Genomic DNA, 21,095 nt, shown 5'->3' on the forward strand with positions numbered 1-21,095 from the left:
TTTCTGTTTTCTAAAAACCTAGTTTAATGAGCATTACGAGCAATACACGTACACTGCTGAATGAATGAGACTGCCTTTAAGAATCAGGTTCCTGGTCTTGGAAAAGCAGACTGACTTGACCTTGGCCTTACGATAAATCATTTTTCTCTGCTGTCAAATGAGGATAACAGGACCAGTTTAGCTCAGTGGGCGGTTGTGAGGCATGACTACTAATGAAAATAATTGTAAAACACTTTTGCAAGTTAAAGTGTGATATAAATGCTAAATAATAGTTCTTTATTGAGATGTTGTGAAAATTAGCAACATACTGTCTGTTAGAGCACTTAAGTTCCTTTTGAGAAAGGTGATATATTTTTATAAATACTATTTGCAGAGAAAATAGCTCAGGATTTGGGAAAAGGCTGCTATCCTAATTTCTGAAATGTAACAATAATGGAACCATGATGACACAACTTTTTATTAAAGAGATTATTGCCTAAAGGTTTATTATGTTACCATTTTAGAGGATTCATATGACAAGAGTTTTTACCATCTTGGCTTTTTGGTTCAAGTGAGGCTGTGAGGGCCCACCCTACAGCAGTTAAAATGCTGACTGTTTAAAGGACTGGTGGGAGTGATTTATTATCTATATTTAAAATGTCACAGTCAATCAATAGAACCACTCAAAAAAAGCATTGAAAAAGCATTTTAATTTATTTTAGGCGACACCATATAGACATTTTAATGCAGGCTTAGGTGATGGCTGCAGTTAGAATTTAAAGAGGGACACGGTGCCATTTAAGGCAAAACTGGCACTCCTTGTTCCACACCTGCGTCTAAATATAGAATCAGTGGCATCATTACCTGTAATGTACTTAGAAAATGCCTGAAATTTGAATCTGATGAACTAAATTTTTCTCAGCCTCTAAAGTGGCATTAACAATGGAGGAAAACTGGGATGTGGTTCTTTTGATGTTTAAAATGATAAGGGATATGGTTAAGCAATAGTCTGCTCAGAACTTTACCCTGCTGACAGCTCAGTTGGGATCTTGTGTATTGTTTTTTTTCAGTGGTGGTAGTTTAGTTGCTAAGTCATGTCCAGTTCTTTGTGATCCCATGCACTGTAGCCCACCAGGTTCTTCCATGGGGTTTCCTAGGCAAGAATACTGGAGTGGGTTGCCATTCCCCTCTCCAGGGAATCTTCCCCACCCAAGGACTGAACCTGGGTCTCCTGCATTGCAGGCAGATTCTTCACCAACTGAGCCACCAGGGAAGGCCCACCCCGCCTTTTTCTTTTCAGTGGGGACCTGTGTATTGCCAATTTGAAAACAAAGTGGTGTGAAGTTCTTAGCTTTATGTAGGTTGGAATTGAATCTTTTTTTTTTTTTTAATTTCAATTCCACAATCCATTACCTCTTTGTATCAAGGACAAGTAAAAAGTTTAGGTTTCTGTTCCTCTCTCATGGGAAGCCTGTACTTGTGTACTTGTTTTGCTGCACCCAGACATTATTTGCTTTATTTCTGCATTTGGTGTTTGGAAAGGGGGTCCCTGAATGGTCTGCTTTCCCAGCAAAGACATTTCAGTAAGTTTTCTTTCTTGGAGAAGATTTACTTATGAGGTTGTATTTAGCCTTTCTGCTACTTGCTTCCATCATCTGCTTTGCTCATTGTAAATTCAGGGATTGGCTTCAGATTCATAGGTAAACATTCATCTTAAATTCTTATTTTAGTTCTTTCAAATTTGATTTGTGGTTGACCTACAGGTATCCATTCTGCTTAACTGTTTCTTTCCCAGAGTAGGTATTTCACACAGCTTCTATTTTCCCTTTCAGTTGTTTCTGTTTCTTATTGACTTGTATAAGTTCTTTGCATCTTGTGGCCAATTCTTTATCGTTAATGCTGCAGATATTCTTTAAGACTGTGTATAAGAAGAAAGCAGGCTATTGCATCAAATGCTTATCCCAGATGATATTTGGTTCAAATGTTTGCCTTGGTTATTTGAGCAATGGTAAGCTTCTTTTGTCTCTCTCCTTCCAAAGATGCATAGAAAAGCTCCTTCTGTCTGAAGTAAAGTGTTGGCTCTGTGTTGGTTATAATTTGCTTTTTCTGGCTGGCAGAGCCTTCTTTTTGTTTTCTGTCTTCTGACAGATTATAGGATTGTGGGGAAACAGCGTCCAGGGCTTTTTCAGGAACTGTGCCATTTTATCTACAGGAGAAGCCATTGGCTTTGGCACTAGAGGAGAATTGGCTGTGCATTTAAAGATGCCAAATCATGCTTGATTCACAAGTTTGCTGTCTCATTTTGTGTATGTGTGTGAAACTTTTTCAGGATGTTGGCTTTTACTTTTTCTACCATGTGCTGTGTTCCGTCAGTATGAGAAATCAACAACTTGTTCCTTCTCTCCAACTCTCCACCCCCAATACACACAATCCAAACATCCCAAACCATAGCAAAAGATGCAGCAGTCATTTTGAGGATTAGGGAAAAATACATCACACAAAAGTTTCCATTGCCCTTTTGGTGGCTTTGAGTTTTAATTCTGCTTTATCAGCTAAAGTTTTTGTCTTTCCTATGTAGGCTTGAATTATTTAGATGGGGAAATGATTTGCCACCCAAGATGTCTCTCTGCAGAGGCTTTCCACAGGCATCGGTGGAAGCTAATTGTCAGAGTATTCTGTTTCCTAATTTGGGAAACTTAATTTGTGAAGACAGAACACATTTAGGAAACTTGTACTTATTTATCCTTGACATACTCTTTTCAGGGGGGTGTAGTGTAATTTATCCTGATTTCAAATAAGAATTTTTATAATCCTGTAAGCAGTCTTAATTCCAACTGTATCTGTTACCTTCATGCTTTTAAACTGGGTACAATTGATTTTGAAACCTAGCCAACTAGATATTTTAGCAAATCTTCCACATATGTTAATGCTTTATTCTCCTACTTTCTATAGACAAGTTTATTTTATTTTATTTTATTTTAGATAATAGTTTAAAGATACTTTCTAAGTGTAGGTATTTCCATTTAAATTAAGATGGGAATATAGTTAATACGCGAATAAGCCAGTTTGAGTAATCTTGTTTGTCTAGTCTGAATGATTATATGGATACATGTTTTTTCCCTCCCTCTGCCAAGCTATCCTTCCCAAACCCACAGTCTTGCAAAAGTTGGGGTTTGGTTCTCATGTGCATTCTTTGTCGTGGTGGCCTTTTTTTTTTTTTTTGGTTAAACTGGTGTCTTCCTTCACTAGAGTAAGCACCTTGAAGACAGAGATTGTAGCTTATTCATTTTTTTTGTCTTTGGGGTCTATAATGTTCCTGGTATGTAGGAATGCAGTAGTGGTTAGATAATGTCACCAGCTCAATCAACTTGAATTTAAGCAAACTCAGGGAGATGGTGGAGGACAGAGGAGCCTGGCATGCTGCAGTCCATGGGGTTGCAAAGAGCTGGACATGACTTAGCAGCTGAATGACAACAACAAGGAATGTAATAATGTGTGGTGAATGAGTGAATGAATGTGTGCCTAGTTGCCTCCGATGCTTTGCGAGCCCATAGAGTGTAGCCCAGACTCTATCTGTGGTGAGTCTCCAGGCAAGAATATTGGAGTGAGTTACCATGCCCTCCTCCAGGGGATCTTCCCAACCCAGGGATCAAACCCAGGTCTCCTGCATTTCAGGCAGATCCTTTAGTGTCTGAGCCACCCGGGAAACCGGAATGAGGGAATAAATGAATAAATTGAATTCCCAAATACAGTGAATGGAGTTTATACTTCCCTCTAGTGTCTGAAAGAGAAAGTGCAGCCAATTAAAAAAAATGTTAATATCTCGATACATTGAAATAATAGTCAAGGCATTGTCTTTTTTTCCCCCTCCCCAGATAGCTTTCACACTTGTTTTTTCAGATCTGTTCTCTTTAAGTCTAGTAAGTAATAAATTTTCTTATCAAAGTCTGTGTTCTGTCTCTTGGGTGTTTGAATTTTATAAAATGGCACTGGCAGGTCTTTATGGGGAAAAATGCCTTTTTAATTATTGGCTTACTTATTTTTTAACAACAAAGATTTTTTTCCTTTGCCATTATGGTTTATTACAGGATATTGGATATAGTTCCCTGTGCTGTATACAGTATGACCTTGTTGTGTATTCATTCTACATTTAATAGTTTGCATCTCCTAATCCCACATTCCCAGTCCATCCCTCCCCTCTGCCCTCCCCCTTGGTAACCTCAAGTCTGTTCTCTATGTTGGTGAGTCTATTTCTGTTTTGTAAATAAATTTACTTGCATATTTTAGATGCATATATAAGTCATGTGGTATTTGTCTGTTTCTGACTTACTTCACTTAGTATGATAATCTCTAGGTCCATCTGTGTTGCTGCAAATGACATTATTTCATTCTTTTTCTGGCCAAGTAGTATTCCACTGTTTATATATATATATATATATATATATATATATATCACATCTTCTTTATCCCTTTATCTGTAAATGGACATTTGGGCTGCTTCCTTATCTTGCCTATTATACATAGTGCTGCTGTGAACATGGAGAGGAGTGCGTGTTTCTTTTCAAATTACAGTTTTGTCTGGATATGTGTCCAGGAGTGGGATTACTGGATCACATGGCCACTCTCAGTGTTAGCTTTTCAAGGAACCGCCATACTCTGTCTCCTCCACAGTGGCTTCAGCAGTTTACATTCTTACCAACAGTGTAGGACGATTTCCTTTTCTCCACATCCTCTCCAGCGTTTGTTATTTGTAGGCTTTTTAATGGCCATTCTGATCAGTGGTACAGTCTGTTGGTTGCAAAGAGTCAGACACAGCTGTGTGACTAACACCATGGAGAGTTGTAACTGTTTTCGTGCTTTTGAGGATTTTTGGTTAGTTCAGATGTATTTGGGGAGGGAATAGACTCATTAGCTAATCTGGGACACTTTTGTGGGCAGTATTTATTTATTTATTTATTTTTTTGTGGGCAGTATTTAAAATAAAAATATTTTCATGCTTAGTTCTTTTTATCTGGAACCTAGTCTCTGAGACTAATGAAGTTTCTCCAGAAATCTGTTTAAGCCCAAGCCTTTCAATTTGGGTTAGAAAAAAGGGCTGGCTTTCTTTTTAATGTTTTTATTTGACTGCACTAGGTCATAGTTGCGGCACCTGAGCTCTTAAGTTGTGAAGTGTGGGATCTAGTTCCCTGACCAGGGATCGAACCTGGGCCCCCTGCATTGGAAGTGCAGAATCTTAGCCAAGGAAGTCCCAAGAGTGAGTGAGTGAAAGTTGCTCAGTCGTGTCTGGCTCTTCAGTCCTTGGAATTCTCCAAGCCAGAATACTGCAGTGGGTAGCCTTTCCCTTCTCCAGAGGATCTTCCCAACCCAGGGATTGAACCCAGGTCTCCCACACTGCAGGTGGATTCTTTAGCAGCTGAGCCACAAGGGAAGTCCCAAACTGGCTTTTAAGTAGGTATGACACATAGCTCCTTTTCCATCTTCCCAGAACACTGAGGTTCATATATATATGAAATGCTTTGAGCTCCACGTAAGAAAAGGCTACTTAACTTTATTTTTTAAATTGTATTAGCACTTGGGAACTAAGTGGGCTTGTAGAATGTGGTGTGGACACTTAACATTAGTTGCAAGAACTTTGTGGACAAAAATGACAGCGTAGGTAGTAACTTGCCTTCCGCATTCCTGCTTTATTTTTCTTAAATGAACCCTTTCTACTGCTTCACCACTATACCTAAGGAAATATTCTACAATCTTTAGCATATTCCATCCCAGCAGTGTTAGGTTTCTAACACTGACATTAGTGATTGAAGTGTTGATGCAACCTGCCAGTTATGCGGAAGCCTGGCTATTGCTGAGAGTTTTTTCTAATATTAGGTGTATGGCTTGAACAGGACTTAGATGTTTGTTTCCTAATTGTGCTGAAACCTGCTGAGGGAGTGGTTTGCTTGGGTTTAATTGGATGTAGATGACTTGCATCTGAGCTGGGTTGGATCCAGCTGTGTGTGTGTGTGGTGTTTGTTGCAGGTGATTTACTGTATCCCTTCTCCCAGCGCACCAACTTCCAGATAAATACCTTCCCAATATGCGTCCTCCTCCCACCTTAATTTCTGCGTCATGGGAAGCAGGAGTTTCAGACAGGGTGGATTGATGTGTGCAGCTGATCTAATATGCAAACCTGAATCTATGCACGGTTATGAGGGAGTGCAGTTGATTAGTCTGAGAAAAGAAGGGCGAGGCAGAGGCTTGGGGGAGCATCTTTTTGCTGTCGAAGGTCTCCGGATGGCTCTTGCTATGCAAGTCTGAGGCACTGAGGGAGGTACTGCCTGGATGGGGGTCACTCCTCACACCCAGGCAGGGCGGGGGCGGGGGGCGCAGGGGAAGGGGCTTGGCATCACCTGGCCCAGCTGCGGGCTGCCGGGCTGCCGGCTTTGGGGTGGGGGCCTGGAGCGAGGGGGCAGCTCTAACAAAGAGGAGCCGTGCCGGGGCCGGGGCGGTGGGTGGCTGGCCTATCCCGGGCGGCTGACCTCCCAGTGGGCCTCCGCAGTTGGCTGTCGGGTGAGTCGCTCTGCTGGCTCCCTGGCTCGCCATTGGCTGTGCGGACTGGAGGGGGCTCGCGGAGGGCCGGGATGGAGTTGAGGGGGCGGGGCTGGCTTCCGGCGGCGAAGGGGAGCGAGCGGCAGCCGGCTGGGGGAGGGGGTGTCGGCGCGCCGCGGAGTGCTGCGCTCGGAGAGCCTGGCACCCGGAGCAGCCGCCTCCCCCCTCCCCCTGCCAGGACCGCTAGAAACCCCTTCTCTTCCGTCCTCCGGGTCTGGGGCCGAGGAGGGCTGAGCTGCCCCAGGCGGGCGGGGCGGAGCCCGGAGCCCCACCGAGCGCTGCGGAGCGAACCTCACCTCCCTTCCAGGGCTCAAGGTGTGTGTGCTTTTTCTAACCGACCCCGACTTCAGCCGACTTAACCTTGTGAGAAAAGGGGAAATGGAATGGGAAGTAAGAGCTCCACGTTTAATCAGTTTATTTTTATTTTCTAATTCTGCCGTTCATTCTTCTTTCCCTCCCTTCATCTCACCCCTGCAGCTGGGTAAGGAGATTCAGGACTCTCTTTTTACTGATGTGTAGATGTCTGTCGCGTAGTAAAATGAACAGAGAAGAAAAGAGGAGCCCTTTCTTGTTTGGCATCTGATGCAGTAAGCCGGAAAAAAAAAAAAAAAAAAAAAGGACAGGCTAGGATAGGAGTGGGGTTTTGAAACTGTTCTGCATCCGTGTCCATTAAGGCTGTCTTCAACATTTTCCTACTTGGGACTGCCTTAATCAGCAAAAAGAGTCTGAAAATGAAGGAGGTGGAAAGAGGGATCAGCCTCCGTCGGATGGTGGTTAAAGGAAACCCTGGTAGTTGCTCGCGATTAACTCTGCTCAAGTCGCTCTCCCGAGTACAGTGTCACCGGCTTTGTGTAGGACTCAGCCCTGTTGGAGAAACCTAGCTCGAGCAAGCAAACTTCCCTTACCGTTACTGAAACTTAAAAGTCTCATATTTTTCTCCATCTGTATATTTCTCATTCACAGACTCTCAGAGGGATTAGTTTCTGTCGTCAAAAACCAAACTTTAAACAAATCCAGATGAATTTTGTTTAAGTCGTTAATTTTTTTAAAGCACCCCCTCATGAATTCAGGTGGCTGTATCATTACAATTTATATTTATGTTTTGAGTTCCTTTGCTTCTACAACTTATGGATCCCTTCTTCCTGAAGGACAGTTCATCTTTGACCAAAATCAGGAACCTCTTTATCGGTTTTTAATAGAGAGGAAAGGTATCAGTTGAAGAGGGAAAACTCAGAATTTATGATAGCAACAAAGGATGTGTGTGTGTTTTCAGCGGCATTGTTCCTGGTAAACTTGCTTTAACTGGGCATTTTCACCAAAAGTGTTTGGACCAGATTTATCCTAATGTTGATTAGAAAAGAGCTAGAATGCCAGAAGGGATGCATGTCCATTTTTTGGCAGCACTTTTGTAAATATTAATTGAAATGTTGAGAGTTCATTCTTGTAAGCTGGGTTCAGTTTCCAGAAATTGTTCTAACTGGAGTTCAGTTTTGAAGATAGAATTGATATGCTGGAGCTCTTTTAATTTTAAGATGGATTAATGTTTCTTCTTTGCATTGGTTTATTTTTATCTCTAATCAATAAGGAGCAGTTTGGGGTAAAAGCAAATATGATAAAGAATAGAGATAATGGGGTAGGAAATTGGTTCAGTTGTGGAAACTTACCAGGAATCAGGAAACTTATTCTAGTTTTTTTTTTTTTTTTAATCTGAAGCAGCCTTAGTACAGAGTTGTGCGAAAAAAGTAGATTCATAGTAAACCTTTGTTAGATTTCGGGTTTTTAGTTTATTACCCATTTATCCCTTAAGACTCCATGAATCATATTTAAATTGAAAGGCAGAGCGAATACCCCCAGATGTTCTCTTACCCAACTTGTTACTGAGAATGAACTGTTAAAAATCACTTTGAAGCTTTGGCAGCTAGCTATTGTATAAAACAAAGTGCACTTTGATGTCTAAACTATATGGTAAGCTGAGAAAGTGACAAAATCCACTTGGAGGCCATGTTAAAGCATATACCACCACTTCTACTTGCTTCTACTAATAACCTCCTATTTGATATCTAGGTGTTATTTTTTGTCTACTCATGAGTGAGCAGCTAATACAGCTTTGTAAAGTTACATTACACTTTGCTCACTTAATGTTTTTACATTTCTATTTTCTTGACAGATTTGTGTATATATTTTGCACGGTGCAGTGATTTCCCCAAAGAATTTTCCCCAGGAGACAAAAGGCTATGTATAGAACTAATGATAGGTGTGTATCTATACTGATCTCCAGGTATCATTTAAGGAGGATGGAAATTCAGATTTGGTCATTTGCGAGGAAACAATTATATGAAGCCGTGATATCCCATAATCTCTTAAGTTAAGGGGACATGGTGCTGTTGAGGTTCAGTTCGCTGATTTTTCTTTAGCAATCTGTTTTTATCCTGCTTATTTCTGTGAGTCACAGCTTAGGATTTTTTTTTTTTTTAAAGAGGGCCCTATGTTCTCTCTAAAGGGAGACTCAAGCCCAATCCCCCATTCACATCTGAAGTATAAAATGATTCCCTTGAGAAGGTGAAGGAAAAGATTGGACCCTTGGCGTTGTTTGATTCTCATGATAATCAGCTTGAGTGTTGTCAGGTTTGAAACTAGGAAAGACTTGCTCAAGGTGAGAAAATATTAGAGGCAAAAAGACCTAGGAATGTTGCAGTGTGGGAGACTCATTTAGAGACAATGAATGCATTCATATGGAGATGTGACTGGTGGTAGTTTTTAGCTATTCAGCTTTGTCAGTCAGGTGTCTGAGACTATATTTTGTGTGTGTTTAAGCACAACCCCTTCCCCCAAGGGTTGACTTTTGGAAGCTGAGTCTTTTAAGGAAGTTGTTTGCTGTCTGAATCCAGAGGGTAGAGGACTTGGTGGAGTCTGTTATCTGTTTATGGCTTAGATAAGGACATGGAATTGATTGCTGGTGAGTTACTGAACTCTTCCTAATGAATGGTTGCTAGGCAAAGTGCATCTCAATCAGTTTAATCCTTCATAGTTTACAGGTCTGCTCTTGGTGAGGGCCAGAGCTGTCTTTCTAATGGTACTGCCCTTTAAGAATCCTGTTGGATGTGCATATATGTTGCTCAGTGGTCGAAGAAAAACAAAAAGACTAGAAAAACTAATGTGTCTCATTTCATCCATCTAAAATAACAGCTTTTGGTAACCTGGGTCAGCATTGTCATTAACTTCTCTCCTGGATCAAGTGGTGGGGTGGGGTTGCTCTCCAGTGTTAAGATAACCACTGTTTGATTATCTTTGGGTTTGTAACTAGTAAGGCAGGGAACTAATACATTCATTTTGGAAACAGGCCAGTGATAACACTGCCCTTGGGCCTGGATGGATGGAAAAATAGGACAGAGTAAACAATTGAGGGCATAAATAATGAATCTTCCAACTGAGCCCTGGGAGAATGAAGGAGATTATCCTCAGAGCTGTTCAATCTGGCGGTGAAAGGGGAAGAGTCCACTGAATTAATTACCCTGACTGTGTTTGATACTGTGCTTATTATGGGATTGTTAGAGCCATTCGAAATAGAGTTGCCTTTTAGATATAAACTATTAATCCATCTTTTTGTTTTTGCTTTGTTTTTGTAAGCCAAACACCCAAATAGCTCATCTGTTTTCTTAGAATCCAGGCCTTTGCTCCCTCCCCCAACTTTGTCCTCTGTGTTAGCATTCTGTGAATAATGGACAGTCCTTTTGTTTGGCCATATCTTAGAATTTTGCTTAATTAGTGATTTCATTATCTGTAAATATATATAGTAATAGAAGAGAGAAGCTGAGCCTGACTTAAAGGAATTAGGAATTATTTGGTACCTCGAGTACATATTATACTTTGAAATTAAATGGGGGTTGTAGGGAATACTTACATAACAACTCATAAAAGGTTAAGACAAGAGTTCCTTCAGCCCAAGAATCCTTTCCAGTATTAACATAAATATTTTTACTTTTGGATTAGTTTTCATCCAGTGAATTAAATAAGCAGTCTCTTAGTGGTCTCAGCATTTCTCTGAGGTTGGTAAAACTAATGCCTCAAGAATGTCTAAATAACTTAGAAAGTGATTTAGTAGTGAAGCCAGACCCAGAGCCAAGGTCTCGGAATTCTTCCCTCCTCTGAATCTAGTATGTTTGATTCTCTTCTGCAAGAACTCCTTTCAGGGTCCCTATTTGAAATGATTGAAAGTTTCACGTCTCTGCCCTGAGAAGCTGTTTTTATTTCTGTACTTGAGAAGAGAATCCAAAGACCCAAGATGCCATTATCAATCAAGAGAAAGGAGGAACGTTCAAGATGAGATGCTGGAAGAATGATAGAGATATAAAGGAAAGGCCAAGTTGAAGTTTTATTACATTTTGTCCTGATGGGTGGGTGGGGAGAGGGAGCGGGGATAGCCACACTGGCTGACTAGGTCACGTGTAGTCATAGACGGGGTTTGTTTCATGTGAGACCAGCTGGAAAGGGCAGGAGGCACCTTTACCAACAGGCAGGGAGAACTCTAATAGCTAAGGATTCATTCTTGATCAGAGAATACAGTCAGTTCTTGATTATTCATGCAGAAAGGCAAACAAGCAAGGTATAGACAAGTCCAAAGATATTCATAGGCCATATTTTTAAGCAATAGCTTTAACTTCCTCTGCTTTTTAACTGCAGTTTTCCAGCTGAACAAACTGATTATGGTTCTTTGTCTGATCATTCAGGAGCCAAGTAGGTGAGGTTGCCACCAGCTTGGTTTAGCTCAGTTTTGTATCCTTGAGATGGTTTGTTTTAATATTTTAAGACTTGACCCTTGTTATAGGACCTAATTATACCAAGGTCCTCTGGAGAACTGAGATTTTCCAGGTAAATTGTAGATAAACTAACCCTTGACACCGGCATGTTTCCTTTGTTGGTGTCTTCTTGTCCCACAGATATGCAAATCACTCATCCTATATGGACAGGCTGTAGGTAGTCAAGCCAAAGAACTATTACCAAAGTAAACCCCTCTTCTAACACTGGGCTCTGTGGATTCTCCTCATCGGAGCTGTTGGCTGAAATCCATGTACACATTGGGTTGTGATCAAAGAAGTACTATCAGTTATAAATTCAAAACTGAGGATTGCTTTAAGTGCTGTTTGGTTGGAAAATGTCTTCCCTCCCCACCCACCCCTTGCTTTTGTTGTTGTTGAAGATCAGCTGAATATTCCAATAGATTTAAAAGGCAAGGTTTCATAACCAATCGCTACTTCTTGGCACTCAGCAAAGTGGTTTTGAGGATCAGTTGCTGATCTGAGTGAAAATCAGATTTTATGCCACTTGCAGAATTGGAGTGATTTACTCATCAGTGTTGCTTCAGAGGAGAATCATAAGCAGTTATTAGTCACAACTTAATTTTTTCCCCCCCAAAAGTTATAGTACTACCACTGGCATTTCATTTATCAATTACAATATAAAGGGTAGGACTTAATCAGTTTTAAAAGGAAAGGGTATCAAGACTATGAGAAGTTGAAGGCAGCTCATCCCAGATCACAGTGTATCAGTGGAAAAGGCAAGTTCCCTGGGTTCCTGAATGGACCTTCTGGATCACCCATCTATGCAGCTGAAAGTAGTTTTACTATAATGAACACATTAGTTTTGTAGCCGTGAAGGCACTGGTTTGGCATTTGCTTATCTTATGCTCCCAGAACCTCTTGCATTCAACAGAAAGTGGGACCGGTGGATTAATGATGACTCTATATCTTGGTTTTGACCTGTCCTGGCAGGTGTTACTGTGCATTCACTAAAGTCGTTTACTGAGGATTTTAGTACTTAGGCTTCATTCAATCCTTGTGAGGTATGTTATGATTGGAATGTGATACTGTGTTGGGATATCTCCCCAGAGAGGTGAAAGGAACCTTTCCTCTTAAGAGAAGTGCTTTGCCTATTTCCATAGTCTGTGGGAAAGTTAAGTTGGAACAAGTTGCTTTTCCAGCAAGCTATGTATTTTAATTTTGGTTTCTTCTCCAAGCTGGACAGATGTGCCAATTGAAAACCGTTGTTCTTACCTTTCCTAGTATGTTCTGGGGAGACTCCTGAGTGCACCTGGAAGTGAGACGCTGGTGCCACTCCAGGCTGCACACCAGTTTTGTAGCTCTTTAAAATTCTGTTTGTACCAACTCCCTCCATCCTCCTGTGTATCCACACCTGCTCATCTTTCAGCTCTCCACGACTAGTTAAAAAACTATCAAGTTAGCCAGAAAGTTATTTCATTTCCCTGTAAGATGTTATGGAAAACCTAAATGAACTTTTTGGCCAGCCCTTTACCTACCACTGCTCATGCAGGGAAATGCTGCTGCTGCGTCGCTTCAGTCGTGCCCGACTCTGTGCGACCCCATAGACGGCAGCCCACCAGGCTCCCCCGTCCCTGGGATTCTCCAGGCAAGAACACTGGAGTGGGTTGCCATTTCCTTCTCCAATGCATGAAAGTGAAAAGTGAAAGTGAAATCGCTCAGTCGTGTCTGACTCTCAGTGACCCCATGGACTGCAGCGCACCAGGCTCCTCCGTCCCTGGGATTTTCCAGGCGAGAGTACTGGAGTGGGTTGCCATTGCCTTCTCCCAGGGAAATGCTAGTCTTTATTAAACTCATTGCACCCAGCAGCAGTCTTTGTATGAGTGTGCACAGTGGTGGTCTTTGGGCTTCCGTTACCTTCTTACATTATTTCTTCAGGAATATTTCAGCATTACAGAAACAAAATTTTACTCTTTAAAACAAGTTGAATAAATTGCTTTTTATTAAATGTACAAGTGCTGGAGAAGGAAATGGCAACCCACTCCAGTATTCTTGCCTGGAAAGGTCCATGGACAGAGGAGCCTGGCGGGCTGCAGTCCACGGGGTTACATGCCTGAGCATGCGTGCACGAGGGTGGAGGGAGATGGGTTGGTAGCAATAAAGTGGGAGAACTGAAAAAAATAAATAAATGTACAAGTGCCTAAGAGTTAAACTTGAGAGTGGGGGGGGAGACTATTTTAGCAATTAAACTAGTTATAGTTTAATTGCTAAAAAAAAAAAAAAAAAAATCTCTTATGTAATTAAAAGCTGTACTGCTGCCTTGTGCTGAAACCAGCAGGCAGAAAGCATGGTGGAAACTAGTTCCTCAGTGAGGACCACACTCTGCGTTTGCTACTTAAAGTTGCTGCCCCATCCAGGCCCCCTCATCCCCTTACACTCCTTCATTCGTTTTTTCCATAGCATTTCTCATCTTCTAATAGTCTGTGTCCCTTACCTATTTGTTGGTCTGATCCTCCCACTTGACCTCATGTACAAAGGGAAGCATCATGAAGACAGAAGTTTTTGTTTGTTTGTTCATTGCTGAGTCCCTAGCTTCTGGAGCAGTACCTTGCTACATAGTAGGTGCTCAGTAAATATTGGTATCAAATAATTGGAGGAGGTAATCTTTAATAGAATAGATATCTAGGAATTGGAATGACGGGAAGAGAATATTATGTTCCTGGAGCTAGTATTAAATTAGGGATTGGATTACTTAACTACTTTAAAGGAAATAACATTTTTGAAAAAACTCAAGGATTGAGTTTTAATAATTGGGATTAATTGAGTTTTAATAATTAGGGTTAGTTATCCTAGATTAGAGAAATGATAGACATTTTATAGTATGTAAATATGAAGGAACATTGAATGAAGATAGATGACTAGCTCTTATTCATCTCGAAGAGAGCAGAGAAATAGGCTGAAACTTCTGAACAACGAAAATAAAACATGCAGAAGAATTTACTGATTCTAAGAATAAACGTTGGAATAGGTAACCAAAGAAGGATGGTTTCTCAGAATGGATTTTTCAGCACTGGTACCATATTGGAGGCAATGGTGAGACTGGAAAAGAGCACAGAGCCAGGAGTGAGAAAATCTGGTTGTACTCCAGGCACTTACTAGCTTTTCCTAGTTTTTCTGTGAAAATGGCACTAATGATTCCTGCCTAGTCGATCTCATAAGGCATTTGAGCAACTCAAGTGAGAGAATCAGTATGAAAGCACTTGGAAAACTGTATACCTCTCTACAAATGTAAGCAATTATTAATGATTTTACAAAATGATTTAGATTCTTGGAATCTGAAAGTTGAATTTAGTGGTCAGTTTTAGCTACTGAAAATAACTCTTTTTCCGTCACTCTTTTTTTTTTTCCTGTCACTCTTAATGAATGGGTCATTGCTTTTGCTTCAGCGTTTCTAGTGCTGTGCCACTGTTGAACAAGCTCAAATTATTATTTATGTTCGTCTAAAATTGCCTATCTTCAGAGTTTAATTTATTAACCTATTTTTGATCTTTGGCGCTCAGAGATAAAGCTGCTCCCTCATTTGTATGACAGCCCTCCTGTGACACCTTTATTTGAAATCTTCATCATTTCTCACCTCGAAATCACTATAGCCACTTAACTGACTTGTGCCATCTCCCATTTGTCTTTCACACTTGCAGCAGATTTATTTAAAATAGACATCTGATCATGTTACTCTCTTTGAAACCTGTTCCTATCTCCCGTGGTTTCAGGATAAAGTCTGACATTAGCCTAGCTAATAATAGTTACAACTACCATCATTGAGCATAGACACTGTACTGAGCACTTTATAAATATAATCTCGTTTAATCATTATAGTTACTCTATATGATGTCAGGGATGCTTTTCTGCTAATTTACTTTTAATCTGCTCTTCTGTCCCTCTTGTATGAAATATAAGGGTCTTCATAATTTAACACATCAGGCTCATCTCCCAAGTTTAGCCCATACATCCAACACTCTCCTCATCTCAGAATACTTGTGGTTCCCCAAACAAGTTGTTTAGTTTTACAACTGCGTGCCTTTCGTTATGCTGGTTTTCTCTGTCTAGAGTAGCCTAACTGTCTCAATCCAGTAAATTCTTGCTCAGCCTTCAATGACCCGTATTGTTTTCTCCTGTCTTTATAATTGTTTACTGTAGGTATTTTTTTCATTATTTTCGTTTTGAAACAACTCTGATTTCCTTCCTCCCTTCATTCCTGCTTGTCTGTCTTCCTTTCTTGAGGTATAGTTGTTAATACAATGTTATGTTAGTTTCAGGTGTCCAGCAATGATTTTTTAAAAATATATATATTTATTTGGCTGCACTGGGTCTTAGTTGCGGCATGTGGGATCTCGTTCTCTGATCAAGGATCAAACCTGGGGCCTCTCCTGCATTGGGAGCAAGGAATCTTAGCCATTGGACTTCTAGGAAGGTCCCCCAACATAATGATTTGATATTTGTATACATCGTGAAATGATCACATTAATCACATATCTCATCAGGGATTTTGTCTGCCATATTTGTATTCCTAATACATAGTACTTCTACTGCCATAGTGCCTGGTGCATCATAGGTGCCTGGTGAACAAATGAATGAATGGCATTCCTAGTAAGTGCTCTTTTGTTCAGGTTAAACTCTTATTTCACTTTACTATCCGTGTTACAGTTTCTAGGTACCTCTCTTACATCCTAGCCAATCTGTTCTTAGGCTTTTCATATTTCACATCAGAAAATGTTGTATTTTGATGACTAGAGGAAGTAAACTGCAACCTTCCAAAATAACTTCTATTGAAAAGTGTACCAAAGGGACAGGTGGTCCAGCTGCTTCCTCAGGGAAGGTTCTCATTGCATTAATTTCTCTAGCCACCTCCTTGCCAGGATGGAGCCCCAGCCACCTAAGAAAAAATAAGCAGACAGAGTACTTTGTACTTGTTTTTCTCTTTTACCCTCTGTCACCTCAGGAAATTACTGCCTTCTGCCCACTTTACAGGTCATTGTAGATATAAAGACCACAGTTTTCCCCTTCTGTTATGAGTGGCTACCTAAGACTGCATAATATCCCTAGGAGTCTTAGTCCCTTGGGCTGTAGACAGAATTGAAAGGCAGAAGGCCTGATACTAATTCCAGGGGAAAGGGCACAGTTCTTGTCCAAAATTGAAGGCAGGATGAGTCGGGCAGCAGGAATCTATCAATTCCAGAGTTCATTCAGAAGCAATTTAATCTTTGCTGTTGAAGTAGATCAGCAATGCCATTTGCCTGTCTAAAAATGAGATTACCCAAGGATTCTCTTAGAAGAAGATAAATTATTTGTGTAACAGTAGCTCCTGGCCTTGCATAATGTCTCTTCGTCTTATACCACATGCTAGTGGTACAGGGGGCGTTTCGTGTATGGTGCTGGGGTGCAGAGATCAGGCCACAGTGCTTGGCTTGGGGCATCTGGGAGAAATTTAACAATTCTCAGCAACTCTCAGCCTGATGGGCTTGGTTATTGTTAAAATCCATCTTTATCAAAGGAAGCATTGGTTAATGATTTTTCTCTTGGCCTAACATGCCTGGGCATTAGCTGGAATTGCCTCGTGATTTGCAGTGGGGAAGCCATGAGAGCAATTTCTTGTTTGTCCACAAATTAGCATTAGCAGTTTCATTTGCAGATTGAAGGAGCAGGAGGAGTGGGCCCTTCGCCAGTTGCAGCTTCCCTCTGACTAGGGCGTTAGTTCAATTATGTCCAATTAACTTTTATTGCAGATAGTGGTGATAATTACTTGCAAGTCAGTTTTTTGGCTGCAGTTATCCTAAGGCTGAAGTATGAACTTGATGGATTTTAATAACCAGAGTGACACATTTCGCTCCCCCCCCCCCCCCCCCCCCCGCCACTGCAGTTACTTCTTTTTCCAGACTTCTCTTAAAGAGGAGGTCAAACCATTGTAAAAATCCATCTCAGAATTAAAGCATACTGTCCTTTTGAAGAGCTGTGTAGGATCATATTTTAAAAGAATCTATTAAGAACAGCCTTAATGGCTTTTTATATTCTGAGATCATACCCTTGAGTTCATTGCTGCTTATCCTGGGAGAACAGACCGAGATGGAACTAAATGTCATTCATAGCAGTATGTGCTTGTTGTAAGATTACTGTAATTGGCAAGGTGCATTTTAGTCCTCTGCTTGCATCGGAAATTCTCTTCAGAGTGCAAAAGAAAACTTTTTGAGCACTTTTAAAATCAGTAGGACACTGAGGATACGTTTCTTAATAAGCTCTGTAGGAATTCCAGTTTGTGATTTTAATAGAAAGTTGCATAATATATTTGGAAACAATCCTTGCTATGTAGAAAAAGAAGGAAGAAACAAGAGAAAATTGTTTGTTTTTCTCTAAAGATGGTGAAGTTCCTTTACTGTTTCCTTTTCTCTATTGCTGTTTGGTGATTATCCTGAATATGCTTGTAAGCAAAATTTTCTCTCTTTAACATGAGAAGACCGAAGCTGGTTCCAGCTCAGGTTGTCCCTAGGTCTCCAGGTGACTTGCTGCGGCTTTCATTTCGGATGTCGTTCACCTTCGTGTCCTTTGTTGCTAGGCTCTCTTCCCAAGGGCCTGTCAGTCGCCTTAGGTATAGTCATGGATGTGGCTGCATAAAATTTCTGTTGAGGATAAATTGCCAAGGAGTGCATTTTAAGAGTCTGCTTTTGTTAAAAGAAGGGAAGGGCAGTCCCCTGGCAGCCCAGGGGTAGGACGCTGCACTTTGACTGCCATTGGTCTGGGTTCAGCCCCTGATGGGGAAGTAAGATTCCACAGGCCTCCTGGTCAGGAAAAAATAAGGGGGAGAGTTCATGGCTGCTTGGAGACAGGCTGCAGTATAGTTGTTCCTCCTCCAAAACTTCCGTAATCACCCTAAATAAGAAAGAAGAGGAAAGGATGAGTGATAAGCATCATCTTTGTACTGCTTCAAAGCTCTTCATTGATTGTTACTGAAAACCTTTCTGCTGTAGAATATCTAAGACTGCCTGCCAGCTGCCATTGGTGTGAAAGTGGAGAAGCTGGTAATAGCTGCTACATTTCAGGAAGTCTGGAGATAAAGCTTATGATGTTATTTGAAACTTTTTATATAGTGGGAGGAAAGAGTAAAAACCATGTTCCACTCCAGAAGGTTTAAGAAGGTCTTCCCTTGGAGCATAGGGGAGTTATATGTGTTTATAATGAAGGGCCTTGAAAAAACTCTTTATTAAAACATGAACTTGATGGGGATGTTAGCGAATGCCAGGCCTGAAGAAAGGAGGATCATTAATAGTTCCTCCTTCAGGATAAGACATTACTTTTGGAATCTTTCTAAGGATGAATTTCTCCTCTGGGTAGGAGAATTGCGTGAATGCCACTTAGGGGAAGGACTGCCAGCACAGAGTTGAGGCTGGGAGAGAGTCGTAAGTGCAGACACAGGAGAAAATATTACTCAGATAAATCTTGAAAAGAAATTAGAAGTTGATGAGGCAGAAAGAGACAGGAAACCTGTTCCCGACGGCAAGAACCCCAGTGTCAGTACTCACCAATTCAGAGTTGGGTCACCTGCGTTAAAACACAGTGAGAATGGTTTCAAACAGACCACACTCTTCAACTCTTCTTTTTGATCTCCTACCCTCCTTCAGATTTCAGCACTGCTATCTTGGTTATTTTTGGTTTGTTTGTTTGTTTTAACAATTTAATAAAAAAAATTCAGAAACAATCTCAGATTTATAGAAAAGTTGCAAGTACAGTGCAAAGAGTATTTTTCTTCCTTGAATCATTTGAGGGTAAGTTGCTCACTTTATTCCTCATCATCCCTGAATACTTTAGTGTTGTTTTTGTTTTTTTTTTTAACACTTTAGTTTTTGCAAAGAACATTCTCCAACATTATCACAATGGAGCCATCAAAATCAGGAAGTTAATGGTGACAACATTACCACCATGTAATTCTCAGCACCCCCCCTTAAATGTTGCTAGTTGTACCAGTAGTGCTCTTTATTACAAAAAAGATCATACCTTGCGTTTCTTTCTTTGTCTTCTTGGTCTCCTTCAATCTAGAACAATTTTTCAGGCCTTCTTTGACATTCATGACCTTGACAACTACCAACAGTTGTTTTGTAGAAAGTCCTCAATTTGGGACTGTTTAATGGTTCCTCATGTTTAATTTAGGTTGTACATCTTCAGCAGGAATACCACAGGAATGATGCTGTGTTCTTTACTGCATAATTTTCAGAAATGCAGAGTTTTTATTTGTCTCATTACTGAGAATGTTTGATCTCTTGATTAAACAGGTTCCTTATAGGCACTTCCAGTGTAAAGTTACTCTTCCCTTTGTAATTATTATTTTGGGAGGAGACAGTTCGAAACGATGCAAACATCATTTTCCTTTTAAGCCTTTCAGTTTACTAGTTTATTTACATTAGTATGGGTTCATGATTTCCTATTTTAGTCAACTTATTACAGCTTAGTTGGTAAAGAATCCGCCTGCACTGCAGGAGGCCCAGGTTCAATTCCAGGGTCAGGAAGATCCACTGGAGAAGGGATAGACTACCCACTTCAGTATCCTTGGACTTCCTTGTGGCTCAGCTGGTAAAGAATCTGCCTGCAATGCAGGAGACCTGGGTTCGATCCCTGGGTTGGGAAGATACCCTGGAGAAGAAACAGCTACCCACTCCAGTATTCTGGCCTGGAGAATTCCGTGGACTGTATAGTCCAGGGGGTCACAAAGAGTTGGACACGATTGAGCGACTTTCACTTTCATTACATTTTATTAAATTTAGTCTATCTTTGTTTGTTTTGATATTCATATTATCTCAGATTTTGCCAGTAAATTAAGAAAAAAAATTTAACTCTATGTTTAACCTGAAAGGTGCCTAAGTGATTTACTGTCTTTTTATTGCAAAGGGTTGGTTGGCACTAACCCAGACTAACATTTTATGAACAGTTGTAGAAAACAAAAGTTTCTAATTACTCTATTCCTAGTATATGCCTCCTTCACTCAGTGTATCCATTCTGTGTTCCCTCTGATTTCTTCTGTGTAAACTTCTCTTTCTGGAGTTTCCCTCACCAGTTGAGCATCTTATCACTTCTGTCTTCTTTGACATGTCACTGTTACTCTTTGAGCACTTCCTTTCCTGTGCTGTAATATGTACCAGACTCATCTAGTATTTTCTCTGCCTCAGCCATTTCTCCAAAGGCCTTTGTTCCTGTTCGTGGAGAATTTAGTAATTAGAAGCCCAGATCTGAGCAGGCCCTGTAGGGGCTCATTGCTATTGAATGAGAAGCAGTCACTGCATCCGCCCCTGCTGGGGGTGCGCTCACACCACTCGAGTTCTGGCCCCCACATCAGGGCTCACCACCTGCAGTTTTGTGAGTACCTTCCTCACTCTGCACTCTGGGCACCTTCTGTTTCTTATCCAATCGAAACGACCCGACAGAGGGAACTGGGTGAAAGTAGGTTAGGACACTTAGTCGGTGAGGGAGACCTCAGAGCGAGAAGTTGATAGAGTAGAAATTAGGACCTTGAATGGGTATACCGAGTGAAGGAGGCATGTACCAGGAATAGAAGAGTTGAGAACCTGTTTCCTGCCCCTGTCAATAAGATGTTCATTTGGTACCACCATTTCTTGAAGGTATCTTTGAGATAAAGGAAGGCAGATTGTTTGGATATCTGTAAGATAAACCATATATTTATATAATTTTTCCTGATTCACTCAATGCTAA

The 21,095-nt window shown here is 40.8% G+C and overlaps 1 protein-coding gene across 3 annotated transcripts in view; it reads left to right on the forward strand.

Annotated features, from left to right (window-relative positions):
• FAM222B (family with sequence similarity 222 member B) overlaps window positions 1–21,095 on the forward strand; it is a 55,936-nt gene that overhangs the window by 13,619 nt on the left and 21,222 nt on the right. The window contains exon 1 of one of the 3 annotated variants that reach the window (XM_043479532.1): window positions 6,629–6,885. The exons of the other annotated variants lie outside the window; for them this stretch is intronic. The gene's annotated coding sequence lies outside the window, so the exon portion shown is untranslated. Of the gene's footprint in view, window positions 1–6,628; window positions 6,886–21,095 lie in introns of those variants that run through there. 3 annotated transcript variants of the gene reach the window in all.

Source organism: Cervus canadensis, chromosome 1 (genome assembly GCF_019320065.1).
Source record: "Cervus canadensis isolate Bull #8, Minnesota chromosome 1, ASM1932006v1, whole genome shotgun sequence".
In the NCBI taxonomy this organism is placed as follows: Eukaryota; Metazoa; Chordata; class Mammalia; order Artiodactyla; family Cervidae; genus Cervus; species Cervus canadensis.